Below are 13,917 nucleotides of genomic sequence, written 5' to 3' on the forward strand. Positions count from 1 at the left end.
CTGCAACCCTGAACTGCTGGTGGCTACGATGAAGGCTGTACATACAGATACTAGTACTGCTTCATCATGATGGGCCAGCATTTTTTTCAAAAACAAAAAAAAATGATGGGCCAGAACCACGTTTACCGGCGGATTTCTTTATAAGCCAGACAGATCCTAGCCAGTAAGCCAGCTGCACGCTGATTCAGCCATTCTCTCAAGGATCTCTCTCATCCGTCATTTGACCGGACTAGTAGGTGCATGTGCGGCACGCATGTGTTTTAGAAAAATTAAATAAAAGAATTATATTACAAAAAAATATGTATTCATAGCCACATTTACCATTAGCTCGTGGATACAATATTTAGTACATTGTTCGATACAAATTTACCTAAAATGAAAATTTTGAGATATACAGATCATATGGACATGACCATACATACATGCAACCTATTTAAGACATCGCAAGAATTATATAGGAGGGTAAAGGTAAAAATAAAATATTTGCATTGGTCATATCTTGATTGTAGCACATCTTTTTTTCCCCAAAAAATCCACATATGAATGCCACATCTAACATACATATTATAAAAATTTAATGATGCAGAATTTTCACACCATGTCGCCAGAATTTAATTTCCAACTCATATCCCATTTATGATGGACTCCGGTGTCACTACAAACGATTAAAGTTCCGTTAGTAAAAAAACCAATCAGATTGGCCCTTTGAATTTATAATGTATTAGTGATAACCAACAACATCTACACTAAAAAGGATACATCATATGAGATACCTTCATTTTGAAGACCGTAGAATATCTCTGGAAACAATATTTTTGTTTCTTCTGCCGGGATACCTTCATTTTGAAGACCGTAGAATATCTCTGAAAATAATATTTTTGGTTCTTCTGCCGGTGGGATCAAAGATCTTTGTTAGGTTTAGCTAGCATCCATGTAGTTGAATGTGAAACACCTCTTGATAAGGCAACATATAGCTGTCCATGAGAGAAAACAGGCTCTGGAAGATAGATCCCAACATTTGGTATAGTTTGACCCCGAGTTTTATTTATAGTCATTCCAAAACTGAGTCTTATTGGAAATTGTTTCCTCTTAAACTTGAAAGTTAGTGAAATATCCTCTGATGGAGACAAGGGAATCCTTGGTATAAAAACTCGATTTCCAGCATGCTGTCCATTTACAATTTCACAATCAATTGCATTGTCCTCAAAAGTCTTCACTATAAGTCGAGTTCCATTGCACAGTCCATGATGAGGGTCCAGATTTCGAAGAAGTATGACAGGACAGTTTTTCTTAATTTTAAGCTCATGCGGAGGAAGACCATTTGGAGTAATTGAGTTTAGAAAATCAAGAGGATAGTTATTAGTTGAGTCATCATCTACAGAATCATGACTGTAGTAAACCTTTTCTTCTCCAGGAAACTTTCCCATCATCATCACGTTGAGGCTATCAACATACTCATTTCTTTTTGACAAGATAGCACGCTCGTGCATATAACTGACGGAGGTGCAGTTGTTAGCTAGATCAGGAAATACATGATCGATGAGAGTATCAATAGACTGATCATCATTATACTCAAGCATAATGTCATCTGGCAGATCCACATAATCAATTGGGAAGGTCTTTTCTGTCCATCACCAATTCTTAATAGAAACTACGAGAACCATACATCATTCTGGGCCCTCATGTTCTGCTTCAGCCGTATTATCTTGATATCATCCCATATATAGGATTGAAGCAAGGTAGCATCACAAATTTGTGCTCTAGTACCTCTAGGAACAACAGGTAAAACTTGTCTGAAATCTCCTCCAAATACCATTACTTTACCACCAAACGGTAAATCACATCCTGTAATATCCCGTAACGATCTGTCAAGTATTTCCACAGCCTACCTTCGTGTCATCGCAACCTCATCCCATATAATTAAAGACGCCTCACACAATAGTGCTGCAGTACCACTTTGTTTAGTAAAGTTGCAAACAGAATTATCTTGAAGTTTTATGGGAATTTTGAACCTCGAATGAATCGTACGACCACCAGACATGATGGATGCTGCAATACCGGATGTAGCTATAGCCACTGCGATGCGGTTCGTAGATCGAACTTTGGCCAAAAGAGCCCTGTAAAGATATGTCCTGCCTGTCCCACCAGGACCATCCACAAAGAAAACTTTCCCTATATTTCTGATGACATGATCAAAAATTTCGTTAAAACCTTCCATTTGCTCAGTATTGAGAGACTCGGCTAATTTAATATCTTCATCAGATACAATAATTTTTCTCTCCTCAGTTAGTTCCCTATAATAATCTCTATTTGTCTCACCTGTTCGGCCAAAATTTTAATTATAAGTACAAGTATACAATAAACAATAATAATAGCAACACAACATCGCAAATAAGGTTGAGAAAATATATTACCAGATTGATGTATATGTGGCAGGCCGTAATTTCTAATGTCTTTACCCATCAGGAGAGAATATCCGCGATGTCCCTAAGGACAAATTGTTTAACACTTGAAAAATTTCCATGAACACGCACATAGTCCTCAGCCATTGATTCAAAATGTTTATCCCAGAGGGTACAAATGTTTGTGTACTCGCAGAAAACCATAATAGTGGCAAACATTCTTCTGAGAGCACATGGCATCTGAAAAGCTACTGCTTCGCTAAGTGCATTGTCGAGTGACCTATCTGTTTCCACAAGACCAAGTTTCTCACAGCATTCTCTAAAAGTAGGACTCACCACACCACGAACTGTTCTGATTGATATGAATGATGTTGGATCTCGAACATGGTTTAGAAGAACTCGAAGATAGAATCTTTCGCCCTCAGACGGGTACGCATACACCAACTTTCCAATCTGATAACTTCTTTTTCTAGTAGACCAAACTTTTTTGGACTTGTTTCATGTATAATGTTCTGGAAATTCCCTGTATAAGTATCTTCGAGCATTTGGATCTTCACTATTCATTCTGAAGAATTATGTTAGCATAGATCTTTGGTTCCTAGCGCGTTCCAGCACATCTTCACGGTTCCTAACGTCATCATTGAATGGGACCATGTGCATGCCAGGAAGATGAACTTGCATCTGTAAAACATGGGGATACATAGAAAACATTGGGAACCTATAGAGCCGGTATACTGCTTCAATAGACATTATACACCGTGCTTTTCTGTACTGTTTAATTTCATTTATCTCTATCTCTCCATTTTGGTCTTGATTCGCAACTGCGAATGATGCACAGTCCGTGCCCTTATATACATATTTATAAAGATACTTGCAACCTTTGATACTGCTTGAAACTTCAACATTGATGTGACAATTATATCTCATCAAGAGTGTTGGATTATATGGTACAACCCATCTATTATCCAACCATTTCTTACGCACAAATACCTTTTGACCATCATTCCGTCTTTTGTATATAGGATATGCATCCTTTCCTTGCTCCGTGGTCTCACTGAACTGTTTAGGGTATCTGAAACGGCAAGTACCAACCTGCATGCAACCACAATTTCTGTTAAGAACACCACAAGGGTCATGCATCATATGTTTGCAGACAAGTTCGTGGAGAAGAGGGTATTTCTTTTCATCCGGAAGTTCTGCTGAAATATATTTGTCAAAATCATCTGGCCCACGAAGCTTTGAACTGCTGTCTGTTATAAGCAAGAAATGTTCATGCGGCAAACCTCTTTTCTGAAACTCGGTAACGTGTGCCCAAGCTGCCACTTTCCCAAAGAACCCCTTCTTAATATCAAAGTCATGGAAATCAATGAGTTTTGCATGATAAACTCTCGCCACAATATCCGGTCTATCTTGAGGTGTCTGCCCAGACAACAAAAGTTATGTGATCTCCGGCCAGTACGGGTTGCAAGTCATGGTTAAAAAGTAATCTATCTTTCCATATTTAGCAACTAATGACATTGCATCCATGAATCTGCACTGCACATCTCTATCACTTCCAGGAAAATTCTTAGATAAAACAACCAATTTACCAGCCAACAGACCTCTATGCTCTCCGGCAGCAAGGGTGTCCATTATACCCTGTCATTGAAAACAAATCCACTCGAATCAAACAGCACATATCAAAAAATTCATAAGAGTACTGATAAATGCTAGTAGTCTAATTAATTATACCTGATAGAGATCCGCTCTAATAATTTTTGTGGTGTTCCGGATTGGAGTACCAATCTAACCGCATACTTTCTATTTTGACATACATATCCACTATCCATTGCTGAAAAAGTCTCCCACCATGAAAGAATATATTAAAAACTCCATTCCGGATCTGCATCATATAGCAATAATACTTCCTTTCGCTGACATGCAAACGTTTCCCCCCGCCACCTCCTATTTCTTAAACATGAACAATAATAATAGTAAATAATTATATAATATATACTTTATAATTAACCAACATGATTTTTTTAGAAAAGGCATCCAAGACAGTGTATAAAGTTTACCTCCTTCACCGTCCTCATCCATGTTGTCGTCACAGTCACCTTGCTCCTCACAAATATCTTGAACTGCATATTTAAGAATTCATATTTAAAGCACTTTAAATATGTCAAAAACATGATGGAAAGCAAGAAAAAATGTAGTCTTGTGGCCAAACCACCAGTCCGTGACATCTTACTTGTTGTTTCTACATGTTTCCATTTAACATCCGATCTATATGTCGCTTGAGAATTACCTTTCAGAGCATCTGTTTTCAATAGTGATATAAATGTACATTACTATATTACCAGATTTAAACTGAAATGAATATAATATATAATATATTAATCAACAATTAATATTATAGATGACATACCCTCAGATTTTCGCTTTGTATATTTCCGTCTAGTTCGCGGAAAGCGTACTGTAGGTGTTTCCTCCAACAATATACTCTTGTCCTCCCAGCCAGTCTCACCACCGGGATATAGGATAAGGTACGCTAACGGATCATAACAACCATGGTACGCCCGTATAAATTGTGGTCCCCCAAAATTTGGAAAAACCATAATACTCCGTTTAAATTTATTTTTTCATCAGAGCCATCCTGCCAGATAGCCGCAACCTGGTCCATAGCAGGTGTATTATATCTTCTCTGATCAACAGAAATACTAGTGTTCAATTCAATCTTCAACTCGTCCAAATTTTGCATCTGACCCACAGTCCTAAAGACACGAAGATACGGATTGTTCTCAAGTATTCGAAGAATAGCCCTAATCAATTTTGAATCAAGATGGGGTGATCTTTTGATTCTTTGTGACAGGGTCTCATCAGTGTCATAGAAGTACAACTGCATATGACGGGGGCCTTCTTTCCCCGGTCTCAATTGGTCCAATCTGTGATAAATCTGTCCATGCACTTTGAAAGTATATATACCAGTATCTATATATACACACAAATATTGCAAGTTCAACTATATATTAAAATATAAAAAATTAATAGCAATGTAGCGACAATTTGCAATAATAAATAGTCACCTACCGCAGTAGCGACACGATGATCCATAGTAGCTCCAAAGCTTGTGAAAGAGAAATGTGAGTTGAAGTACCGGATATTCTTTCTGAAATACAACGCATCCCTATCCGTCTGGCTTGTAAATAGGCGCCGCGGCTCATCGGGAATTGGTGTGTTCACTATATTAACCTTTCCTTGCCTGCAATAAAAACCGGATCCCTCACTTCGAAACCTTATAGCACCACAATACTCGCATATTGGCACTTTTCTCAACACATGATGGTGAGCAGGCAGATCTTTATATACTCGATCGAAAGGATCGTTTTCCAAGGTTACCACTTCAGGATCCCTAATCGATTTGAATTTCATATCTGCATCAAATTATCATTGTCGTATGTGGATTTCACAAATATGTGTAACATAATAGTACATTCTTGCTTTAGCAGCTTAACATACCTTTAGCGTGGTAGACTCTCGCCTCGTCATCTTCGAATACACCACTCTCTAGGCCACATTCATCTGGCGCTTTGCAATCCAGATCTTCCTCCGCATCAAATCATTTACTTCTTATATATATAGTTTATATAACTAAATAAATAAAGTATATATTCTTTTATAAAAGTCTGTAGTAAATAGTACCTTCTTGTGCGGCTAACGTCTCATCGTCCGGCTCCCAAATACATGTATCGAAAGCTGGTCTTTCACCGCGTACACTTGATCACAAAGCACGAACCTCCCAAAAACAAGAATTACATTAGAATTAACAACATTGACTACTTATTTCACAAAATACATCCCACCAAAATGTTAGTTTTATTAACACATAAATCAAAATACAGATTCACTAACCTTTGGACGCACTTCGAGTGACGGGAAGATTAGTCAGTACAGATTGTACTGAACCAAGTAGTTTTGACGCTGAGAATGAATCTATAATACCACCATGGTATCAAGTAAAATATAGGACAACTCAGTTGTGAAAACTATAAAACTACGTATATAAACATAATTACCTTCATCATTCAAGTCTATAGAACGAATATTATTATTCGGAGGCTGAGACAAATGCTTTTTAGATATCTTTTCCTTCTTTGCTTCTGCAGACATGTTAGCATATCTCTTCCTGTCCCTCTCCCTTTTCAATTCTTCTGGCGTCTTCTCATAAATATCTACACCTTTATCTGTATTATTGTAGGCAGAATTCATTAGTAGATACCACACAGAAAATAACAACATAATTCTGGTTACTTAATACTAACCTGCGCTAAGTGCACCAGAATTTAAGATGGTCCTGACAGAATCTGAATTCCTACAAATGAATGCTCTGGCTTCATTACGATGAAGCCATTCTGACTCGGAGACATCCAAAGATTTTGGTATAAATGCAGGAGTCGTGCCATCAATGATCTCTATTAAAAATTAGATAGTTTTATAAATTATAAAACAAAAAAATGTGGGTTCAAAATCGTAACAAGGCCATCTGATATACGATGTTACCTGATGTTTCGTTGGACGGTAGCACGGCCACTACAGGTGTAGCAAGCGTGTCACCTTCATCCACACGTAACAAAGGTGAGCAAATTAAGTATTTCAATTATGCGTGTTTAAATGTTTTGGCAGTGGAGACAATACCACAATTAGTAACGAGCGTATGCATCTCTGGTACAAAACTCCTATTTCTTTTTAGTGCGTAAGCCTCCCTTCTCTTTGCATTCCTTTGTGCTTTCTGCTCGGCAGTTAATTTTGCATAACTGTCTCTGGCCTTCTGACGTTTTGTTTCCAATGCAGCAACAACTATATCATATAATAAATTGAGGTTAAATTCTAAATTACTACCACTGAACCATCCATCATGAATACAATGAAGCCAACCTGACTCGGAGATGTCCACAGATGTTGGTATAAATGCAGGAGTAGCGCCACCAATGATTTCTATTCAAAATCAAAGAGATTTATAAAACAAAAAATGTACATTCAGAATCGTAACAGCTAATCTTATCGATGTTACCTGATGCTTCGTTGGACGGAAGCACGGCCACCACTGGTGTAGCAAACGTGTCCCCTTCGTCTACATGTAATAAACGTGAGAAAATTAAATAAATAAAATATGTGTGTTTAAATTTTTTGGTACCCGAGACAGTACCAGCATTAGCAACGAGCGCTGGAGCAAGGCTCACATTTTTTTTCAGTGTGTAAGCCTCCCTTCTCTTTGCATTCCGTTGTGCTTTCTGCTCATCAGTTAACTTTGCATAATTGTCTCTGGCCTTTTGCCATTTTGCTTCCAACGCAGCAAGAACTGTGTCATATAATAAAATCCGAAAACTAACTTGCATCATAAACAATGAGAGCATATCATGAGGTTTAGCAGCAAACAGATACACTTGGATTTTACCGTGATCATGATCGTCAGGCAGCGTCGTGTCTGTTTGCGCTTTGGGTCTTTTCAACCCTCTACGGCCGTCGGGGTGATTGGTGATATCACGTAGGGGTTCCCGATGGTCCATGATCACCTGAAATTGCATAATACAATCTGAAGTTGGGGCTAAACAAAAGATCAAAGACACTGTTACGGCAAGATGCTATACACATTATAATTAATTATACAGGGTGTTATTGATAAGTATTGCCATGACACAACGAGAATCATCCACATTTTTACAGACATAGACAAGGACTAAATTGCAATAGCTCCGGCTTCTCCAACGATGGTGGCCGACATCATTGTTTGCTCTAAATCACCGGTGATGTAGGGCGAGATAGGGTCAACGGAGTAGGGCAATAGATAGAGGTGGTCGTTAGGGTTGCATTTCACTGCGTACTCGGCCGCACGATGATATGCAGGAGAGGGGTTTTGGGGTTTCGTCCGTCACCTCCGTCCGCCTGAAGTAGTAATCGTGGGACGATGCCTGCAGATGCCGGTGAGGCTGGCCTCGCCACGCCTGGTTCGCCAGTAAATAAAAAATATATTTGCATGGTACAATCTATATGCAATATATATAGGATGAAAATTCATGGTCCTATAAGCAATATACGTAGCTTCAGCGGCCACGGCCATGGTGGCCAGTGTCAACGTGCACCGAAATTGCCAGCGATGTAGGACGTAATAGGGACCAATGAGTAGTGGAACAGGGAGAGGAGGTCGGCGAGGATCAATTTTGCTGCCTTCCACAGGGATCAGACAAGCACGGCAACATCCTCATGATTTTCATGGTCCTATAAGCAATATACGTAGCTTCAGCGGCCACGGCCATGGTGGCCGGTGTCAACGTGCACCGAAATTGCCGGCGATGTAGGACGTAATAGGGACCAATGAGTAGTGGAACAGGGAGAGGAGGTCGGCGGGGATCAATTTTGCTGCCTTCCACAGGGATTAGACAAGCACGCCGACCTCCTCATGATTTTCACGGTCCTATAAGCAATATACGTAGCTTCAGCAGCCACGGCCATGGTGGCCGGTGTCAGCACTGAAATTGCTGGCGATGTAGGCCGTAATAGGGACCAATGAGTAGGGGAATAGGGAGAGGAGGTCGGCGGGGATCAATTTTGCTGCCTTCCACAGGGATCAGACAAGCACGCCCACCTCCTCATGATTCACTGTTTAGGCGTTTATTAGGGTTTCGGAACTCACCTGCCTAGAGCCTGACGCAAGCGATTCTAGGGGGCACCAGCCGGACGACGGATTGGTCTTCAGGCGAACGGCGGCGGCCTAGTCTCCAGCCGGATGATGGCGTCCGGGTATCGAGGCGGACGATCCTGGGCTCCAGAAGGATGACGGCAACGGCAACGAGGTAATGGTCACGATCAGGGAAGGACGACGGCAATGATGGATGGGCGCCAGGGAAGGACGACAGCAACGCGTTTCACGGCAAACTCCAGCAATCAACGCATGTCAACGATGGTGGGTAAGCGCGGGCGCCGGTGAAAAAAGATCGCGAGAATCGGCGGAATCGCTCTGGATCGCCAGGTTTTGTCGGTCTGATTCGTCTGTTTCGGTCTGCCGCTATACCCAGGACCTGGCATGTGGGGTCGCCTGTGAAAGGTATTGGGTAATTTTATTGTTCTATCCTAATTTCAATTGTTTAGGTTCTTTATAGTATTTATAGTATAGAAACCGATCGCCTAAAATATCCCCATACCGGCGTGGTGGCGTCTCATGTATCCCTGCTAATGGTTTGGGTTGAAATGGGTTTAATGGATTAGGTTTTGATATGGATTGTGTTTGGGTGGATTCAAATGGGTTGTATTAGTTAATGGGGTGGAGTGAGATGGGTTCTATGTAAATATGGATTGGAGTGGATTGGGTGGGCTGAAATGAATTCTTTATGCAAAACAGTATAACTATATATAAATGTCAGTTCTGTAAGAGCCGGACCCTAGAAATAAAATCCCGCGTTCAAATTATAAAATTTTATCGAAATTAACTGAAATTTGTTGTATATGACTCAATATGACTAGGAACTACTCTGTGCAAAACAGCGTGGCTAGAATTACACGTGGGTCCCACGTCAAGAGCCGGACTCTAGAAATAAAACATCGCGTTCACACTATAAAATTTTATCGAAATTGACTGAAATTTATTGTAGATGACTCAATATGACTAGGAGTTACTCTGTGCAAAGCAGCATGGCTAGAATTATACGTGGGTCCCACGTCAAGAGCTGGACCCTAGAAATAAAACCTCGCGTTCACACTATAAAATTTTATCAAAACTGACTGAAATTTGTTATAGATGACTCAGTATGACTAGGAGCTACTCTGTACAAAGCAGCGTGGATAGGGTCCCACGTCAAGAGCCGGACCCTATAAATAAAATTTCGCGTTCACACTATAAAATTTTATCGAAATTAAATAAAATTTGTTTGAGATGGCTCAGTATAACTGACAGCTACTCTGTGCAAAACGGTGTGGCAAAATCTATACTATAATTTTTTTGAGAAACGGGTTCTTATTGGGTTGTAACCATAGTTTGGCTAATAGTTTATTACATCATGAGCTGAAATATTTGGGTTGGATTGGTTTGTGGTGGTGGTGGTTTGGAGTGGTGTGGGTAATATTAATTTCTCTAATGAGAATAGATTGGCGTGGATTTAGTTTGGTTTTCAATCCATTTGCTGGGCTACCACGTGCGGCCTTGCGGGTGAAGACCTGTTCACATGCAAAGACTAAAAATCTCTCTACTTTCGAGTGCGCGACGACGCAAGGTGCGCCCTTGCAGCCGCCGAAGGGGCCGGATCGATGATCCGATCTGAAACAGATTAAACAAAGTGTCATTTTGTTGTTGCGGATCCAAGGTGCGAATCGCATCGCACCGATGTGTAGATCGGCAGCGACGTCGGATCGATGACATTGTCTCTGTTGAAGTATAAATATCTTGCTTTTTTATTGTGGTTCTCGGTACTCTCTTCATCCTGAAATGCAGACCATTTAGAATTCAAAATTTGTCCACGAATGCAAGTTATTTTAGATGAGAGTAGACCCAACTATCTTAATTATGCATCGTTTTTCCCAACAGAAAGACGTGCATGCAACCATGTAGAAGAAGATGCATGTGAAGGAGGTCATAGAAAAGTGGATGCTACTTTAATTAGCATATATTTAGTGACCCAAATAGAGTACCGATGCTTAATAATTAGGAGTAGAAGAGTCTTTTACACAGTTATAATCTATTCTAAAAATTTAGAATACCCTACATTTCAGGGCGGAGAGAGTAGTCTCATGAGTAGTGCACCAAAAGATGGGTAGTCCTCTAAATCAGAGGTTCAAGTGCAATGAAAATAAAAATAAAGATCAGAGCAAACTATAAGAGCATCTCCAAAAGATTACTCATATCTCAATTCAAAATATATTCTCTCTCCATTATCAATAATTACTTTTATATTTTAGGTAATAGCTGCTGCAACAGACTACTAAAATGCAATTACTAATATTAGGGTAGAGGAAAACCCTCTACATTTAAGGGATAGAGAGATATGTTTTGGTGATTACCAAAAACTTATAGGTAATAAGGAAAACTCTCCTATATTTAGCGGAGAGGGAGATGTGTTTTGGTTATTACCAAAAAATTTATAGATAATGAGAATTGAATTGGTAATAAGCTAAACCACCGCTATTAATAAAATATTATTTTTTAGTATCAGGGAAAGAGACGAGTAATATGTTGAACGTGATCTAAGACTGTCTCCAACAGCAGGACTCAAATTTGGAGACCTATTTGTAGTATGCGTCTCCATAAAAGAAATAGGTCACGTACCTAAAAGGGAACTTCTCCAATAGAGAGCGCAAAAGGAAAGCCCAACACACGGACTGTTTGTTTCGCGGGCGGGCGATGAAATTTTCGCGGGAGACGAAGGGGCAGGTTTCGTGCATATTGCAACCAGATCAATCCTCTTGCAACAATCCAATCATGTCCTCCCCAACCATAACCAAAAGTCACAACAGCCATAATCAACACAACAAGGAATCACCGGCACCTCACAGGGGCTGAGACGGAGGCCTGACCATGAGGGGCGACTGCATTCTGCACGCACGATGCAGTTGTCCGCAAGCAGATGCCGGGTACAGCGGCTGAGCCAAGGGCTGCAAGGAAAGGGCAGGAGATGGGAGTGGGGGAGGGGAGGAGATCCGGAGCAAGGTGCACCATGCAACGCCATGCGGCCATGGCGGCGTGCGAGCAGCACGGCCAAATATAGGCGCAGCATGCGCACCATGCGGCCTTGCCAAAAATCCCAAGGGTGCTAGCGGCCGGTGCTAGATCCATGGGGAGAGAGGAGAGATGGAACTAGGGACGAAGGAGGGCGGGGCTGCGAGATCCATACCTGTGAAGCCGAGCTCCGTGCAATCTCGCCGGCGGCGAAGCTTTCCTTACCGCGAAACAGCTGTGTCGAACCTTTCCTTCCCGCGAAACGGCTGCGCCAGATATTTTTGTCGAGGAGAGAGACGGGTTGGAGGACGCTTATTTGGGTTCTCAGTGGTGTGCGACGCAAAATAGGTCACCTGTTTGCATACTCTGTTGGAGGACGTTTTTTCTACCCAAAATACTGTGCATCACGTATTTATGGATTTGGGTCACCATTTGCCTACTTTGTTGGAGACAGTCTAACTTATTTCGCTTGCATGCACTCCCCGTGACACTCACTGACATGCTCCGTCCTGTTTCCAACTGTTTTTTTGAACTGTGCCATGCGCAAATGTAAAGTACGTTTCCCAGAAGACCGTACACGCTAACCTTAGTTATTATTTTATTTATATTTCCTAACGACGATTTATAGTATGCCGAAGATGTCAATTCGGCCGACAGTTTCACTTTCACGGTACTCTCACACGAGCACCGCCCAATTTTACACATCACGCCCGACGGCCACAGGACGTTCGACAAGCTCCTACACAAAGGCCGAGGTGCTCGTCGACCACGAGGCCACTTGTTCCGCCCGGGGGGCCGCGAGGCCGGGGGCAGGCCAGGGTTAAAATATCCAACCGGTTAGCGGTAACCGACGGCCTCCGGTTCCGGTTTACCGGATCGGTTTTGACCGGTTACCGGTAAAAACCGATCAAATTCAAATTTAAATTCAAATGGCGCAGTTCAACCGGTTCGTATTGGTATACCGGCCGGTTTGGCTGGTAACCGGTCAAATTCAAAAAAAAATCTTTTTTGGTTTAAATTCAAATGCCCGCAAAGTATACTAAATAAATGTTTGTATAACATATTTTAGTCTAAATGAACCCTCTAACCCTCTTTTGTACTACTTTTACATTGTATTTGTATACTTTTATATGCACGTTTTTTTATTTAACTTCAAATCCCCGCAAACTATACTAATTGAACGAATTTTGAAGAAAATTTGACACCATTAAATTCGTCGCACCTTGAAATATTTTTAGAAATTTTTTGGGAATTTTTCATTTTTTTTGAATTTGGACCGGTTTCATACCGGGCCAAACCGAACCGGTCCGGACCGGTTCGCGGGTGCGCGAGTCGCCGTCGTCGCCGGACGCGTCGCGTCGCGTCGTGCTGTGTGCTTCCCACCCCGAGTCCACCAGCCGCCGGGCGGGGCGAGAGAAACAAGCGGCCACGAGAGCCCGCGCGCCCCTTTTCCCTGCTCCTCTTTTTCACGCGTGCCCCCGCCGGCCAACTGTGTGGGCCCGGAAGAGTGGGGATACATGTCAGTGAGTGGGTGGCCACGGGTATGGGCGGTGGAGCGAGGCCCACGTACAGCGAGCGCCCCGCCCCGCTCGGGCCGCGGCAATATAATGTGATTTTGCTCTTTGCGCCCTGGAGGGTCGGAGAATTGCAGAGCACGAGCTTGCTTGCTGCTTTTGTTCAGAAGCACCTTTGACCTTTTTATTTTTTGATAAAACACCTTTGACCTTGATTGAGCCATGCTTGATAACGCAAGCACTCCACAGCGCCTTACTCCCTCCGTCCCACCCAAAGTTGGAAATAGCGGGCTATGAAGTTTAGCGGTAACCTTCTCTA

The 13,917-nt window shown here is 41.6% G+C and overlaps 1 long non-coding RNA gene across 1 annotated transcript; it reads right to left on the reverse strand.

Annotated features, from left to right (window-relative positions):
* Positions 1-525: 525 nt before the first annotated feature.
* Positions 526-908, reverse strand: LOC120669897. Its single transcript, XR_005672873.1, has 2 exons — positions 837-908; positions 526-655 (listed from the first exon to the last, which is right to left on the reverse strand). It is a non-coding gene; the product is annotated as an uncharacterized LOC120669897 (long non-coding RNA).
* Between the last annotated feature and the right edge of the window lie 13,009 nt (positions 909-13,917).

The sequence above is a fragment of the Panicum virgatum genome, chromosome 4N, assembly GCF_016808335.1.
Source record: "Panicum virgatum strain AP13 chromosome 4N, P.virgatum_v5, whole genome shotgun sequence".
Classification (NCBI taxonomy): Eukaryota; Viridiplantae; Streptophyta; class Magnoliopsida; order Poales; family Poaceae; genus Panicum; species Panicum virgatum.